The following is a 5283-nucleotide window of genomic DNA, read 5'->3' on the forward strand; positions in this document are numbered from 1 at the left end:
GGATCAGTGCTTCCCTTCATCAGCACCGGCTCAGATCTGAGTAATTCTATTTTCTCTGCTGTCGTCAGGCGGCGTGTGTGTGTGTGTGTGTGTGTGCGTGTGTGTGTGCGTGTGTGTGTGTGTGTGTGTGTGTGTGTGTGTGTGTGTGTGTGTGTGCGCGGTGAAAGTAACTAATTACACTCATGCTACCTTACAGGGGAGTTTGAACATTATTCAGCTTATTCTAAGTTATATACTCCAAAGTGTTTTCTTTGGAGTTATACTGTTATATCTATACAAAATCATTAATCATTATATATATATATATATATATATATATATATAACATATCATCATTGATATGTACTCATGCACCAAAATGGACAGATTCACAGTTTTTAACACTAGAGCAGTACTGTTCAAAACGTGCCTGTTCGTGAATGTGGTGGCGACTCGCGGCTGAAAAACACTGGGAAAAAAAATCACCCAAGTTGTGCTTCTGGAAAAACCTGCAGCTTGCTTATATATTTGTCACGTCTCCAAATTAAACCAAATTCCACACCGCACGTCCTGTGGGTCCCCGGCGATACACCCACCAAGTGTGAAGTAGATCAGATGAACGTTTGTCGAGATAATCGAAGAACAGACAGACAGACAGACGGACAGAGATGCCTTTCTTATATGTGGGACCTAATGTGCAGGTTAGAGTGGGAGCATTCATTTTACAATTATCAGTTGTTGTATTTGAATACTCTTGCTTGAATAAATGAATCAGAAAAGAAAACCAAATGAAGATAAACCAAAAAATGTATGTGTTCATTTGTAGAAAACAATATTTAATGGTTGGAAATTAAACATAAAAGTGAAATACATTGTTCATTTCATGGGGCCTTTTAAGGTCTGTCCGTCTGTCTGTCTCTTACTCTCTCTCTCTGTCTCTCTCTCTCTCTCTGTCTGTCTTTCTCTCTTTCTCTCTCTCTCTGTTTCTGTCTCTCTCTTTCTCTCTCTGTCTGTCTCTCTCTCTGTCTCTCTGTCTCTCTCTCTCTCAGTCTCGTTCTCTCTCAGTCTCCCTCACTGTCTCTAGACCACAGAGGATATAAGGGGAACTATTGTGTTTTTGTCGGTATGAATAGTTAATGTGCTCTACACGAGTGGAAACCTGAGGGGAAGTGACCTACTCAGGAGTCTCGCTGCTCGGGGGTTTTGCTGCTCGGGGGTCTTGCTGCTCGGGGGTCTCGTTGCTCGGGGGGGTTCCCTGGCCGGGCGTCCTGCTGCTCACAGTCTCACTGCTCAGGGGGTTTGCTGCTTGGGGGTCTCGCTGCTCGGTAGTCTCGCTGCTCAAGGTGTTAGCTGCTCGGGAGTCTTGCTGCTCGGGGGTTTCACCGCTCAGGGGTCTCGCTGCTCAGTGGTCTCGCTGCTGGGACAACTCGCTGCCACTCGGGGGTCTCGTTTCTTGGGCCTGAGCTAATTGTTGACATGGTGAGTCCCATGTCCCATAATGCTTTGCTGGGAGACCATCATATGCTATGCGTGTATGATAACATGATATGATAACAGTAAGAATCCTCGCTGTGCTTCCTGAATCATTGGACAGTGATTATCAACCTCTTTCCCATCAAGGAATCAACCTCAATTTGATATGCATGAGGTCAAGAATCCTAGTTTGATAAGATGATAATAATAATATTTTTTATGAGAATAATTAGTTATTTATTATTTATATATTATTTTTGTTTATGTATTTATTTATTTATTTATATGCATTTATGTTTGTATATTTATCTATTATTTTCATATCTGAATTAATGAATTTGACGATTATTGTACATGTATTTATTTTTTATTGTTTTTATTTATTTTTAATTATCATTATTATTATTATTATTATTATTATTATTATTATTATTATTGTTATTATATATTATTATTTTTATTATTTTCTTATTATTATAATTATGTTTCTTATTGGTAGATATGATTTCGTCTAAACTTTCATATCTATGCTCTATTTATAGGGGTAACAGTGAAACTTCAATCAAATCAGTCATTATTGTACATTCTGTAAAATAATGTTGACATTCAAATTAATCATTTTGATAAATTGAATGAAATCTAATGAATTATTTATCAACTTTTCAACTTTTCAAGTTCAACTTTATAACAAAGAAAATAATTAAATAAAAACGAACTGATTTTTTGCTGAAATAAGCGATGACAAGATGCTTTTATGGTTGAAGGAACATTCATCTCACCCTCATTCAGACTGGTTTACATTATTCTACTTTTTGACCTTGATGTTTTCTTTCAGTTTGTTTTCTCTGCCTGTTTGGTTTGTCTGGAACATGTTTTTACCAGGACAACCATTTCCAGTCATGTTAAAAAAAAACAAGATCTCATCAACTTCAGTTTAGTATACAGACACACACATGCGCGCACATGCGCACACACGCACAAGCGCACACACACACACACACACACACACACACACACACACACACACACGCATACACGCATACACACACACACACCTAGACCTATGATTAACACTATGACATTGTGTGTAGCTTGTAACCAACTCTCTCAAATATTTAATATTTATTTAATATTTATTATAATATTTAAATATTTAATATCAATATTTAATGTCAAATATTTTTTTCCAAATAATATTTGAGCTTATATTTTAAATAAATATAAGCTAATTCCTCCACTTTATATGTCAAAATGACAACTACCAAACCATGAATCATAAACTAAACAAGGAGCTGCTAAGTTTTCGGTTATTTTTAGAACTTTCAACGGCTCAGCACGGAGCCAGACATAGACATAGCAGTAAAACTAGGATCAATGTTAAAGTTTAACTATTAATCATTTTGCTGGGGACCCCCTCAAATAACCTCCTGGTGGGTCCCTGGGCCCCACATTGAGAACCATTATAACACGCTATGACATTGTGTGTAACATTTTCAACTCTCTCAAAACGCACTTTTGATCATATTTTTGAAATATTACAAAATTCTTGCCCTTTATGAAAACGACAATTACCAAACCATAAGCTAAACAAGAGGCTGCTTATTTTGAGGTTATTTTTAGACCCTCCCATGGCTCAGGACGGAGCATTAAATGAATTGAAGAGTCGCTCTTTGGATTTTAACCAGTCGGAAAAAGGAAAAAAATGATTTTCCAGCTCGGGCTTCTTAACCACTGGTGTAGGAATAGACACAAACATGTATACACACACTTACACACACTCAAAAGTTTTGATTCTTTTATTAATTTTTTTTTCAGAATGAGTATTTATACTGTTTATATCAAACGGTGCTGGTTACAGCTGCAAAAGCAGTGCAAGCCCAAAAAACGTTTAAAAAAATAAAATAATCTTCTTCTACTTTCGGCTGCTCCCGTTAGGGGTCACCACAGCGGATCATCTGCCTCCAATAACTTCTTCTGCGCAACTTCCTTCCTTACACCAACTGCCTGCATGTCCTCCCTCACCACATCCATAAACCTTCTCTTTGGCCTTTCTCCTTTCCTCTTGCCTGGCAGCTCCATCCTCAGCATCCTTCTCCCAATGTAACTCCCATCTCTCCTACACACGTGTCCAAACCATCTCAATCTGGCCTCTCTCACTTTTTCACCAAACTGTCCAACCTGAGCTGTCCCTCTAATGTACTCATTCTTCATCCTGTCCATCCTTGTCACTCCTAATGAAAATCTCAACATCCTCAACTCTGCCAACTCCAGTTCAGCCACCTGCCTTTTTGTCAGTGCCAACGCCTCTAAACTGTACAACATAGCTGGTCTCACTACCGTCCTGTAGACCTTCCCCTTCACTCTTGCTGGAACCCTTCTGTCACAGATCACTCCGGACCGTCTTATCCACCCACTCCACCCTGCCTGTTCTCTCTTCTTCACCTCTCCCCCGCACTCTCCGCTGCTTTGGATGGTCGACCCCAAGTCCTTGAACTCATCCGCCTTCTCCACCTCCACTCCTTGCATTCCCAGCTTTTCGCCGCCTTCCCTCCCATTCAGGCACATGTATTCTGTCTTACTCCTGCTGACTTTCATTCCTCTTCTCTCTAATGCATGCCTCCAATTATTATTATTATTCAAACACCGACGGACGCAGCCATCAGGAGCAATGAGGGGTTAAGTGTCTTGCTCAAGGACACTACAGCATGCTAGCAGGAGGAGCCTGGGATCGAACCAGCAACCTTTAGATTACAAGACGACCAGCTCTACCTCATGAGCTACCGTCCCCTCCATTAACCTGCCCATCACCATTGAAAACAAGAAAGGGCTCAGAGTTGATCCTTGATGCAATCCCACCTCCACTTTGAATGCCTTTGTCACACCTACTGCACACCTTAGTACTGTCTGACTGCACTCATACATATTCTGTACCACTCTTACATACTTCTCTGCCACCCCAACTTCCTCATGTAATATCACACTTCCTCTCTCCGACACCCTATCATATGCATTCTCCAAATCCACAATGACCCAGTGCAACTAGCATATCAGCTTTCCTACCAGAGGTGATCAGACTCTCGACCATTGTTATTCATAACTACGGGACAGCTACAAACCCCTCCCCCGCCCTGCCTTTAGTAAGGCAGATCACACCTCCATCCTTCTCCTACCAACCTACAGACAACGATTAAAGCATGGAAAACTGGTTTGTCAGACAGTCCAACGCTGGAGTGAGGAATCCACTGCCACTCTCCAGGACTGTTTTGAAACCACAGACTGGCAGATGTTCTGTGTTGCAGCTGATGGGGACATCGAATGCATACACTGACTCTGTCTCAGCCTACATCTCCAAGTGCGTTGATGACGTTGACCCAAGAGTCAAGGTCAGGACTTTCCCCAACCAGAAGCCCTGGGTTAATGGTGATGTCCGTGCTAAGCTCAGAGCACGGTCCTCAGCCTATAGCTCTGGGGACCTGGAGGCCTTGAGGGAGTCCAGATATGACCTTCGGAAAGCCATCAGAGATGCTAAAAGAGCCTACAGGGACAAGCTGGAGTCGCACCACAGTTCCGTCCCCAGACGCATCTGGTGTGGACTGCGCACCATCGCAGACTACAGAGGGAGAAACAGGAGTGATGCCCAGCCAGCTGCCTCACTTCCCGACGAGCTCAACACCTTCTATGCACGGTTTGAGGCGAGCAACCCTATCCCGGCTGCAAGGCTAGCGGAGGACCAGGATGACTGCACTCTGTTCCTGTCTAGGGCTGACGTAAAGAGAGCTCTTAAAAGAGTAAACCCTTGGAAGTGTCCAGGGCCTCATGGCATTCCAGGCA

Source organism: Zeus faber (genome assembly GCF_960531495.2).
Source record: "Zeus faber genome assembly, chromosome: 2".
In the NCBI taxonomy this organism is placed as follows: Eukaryota; Metazoa; Chordata; class Actinopteri; order Zeiformes; family Zeidae; genus Zeus; species Zeus faber.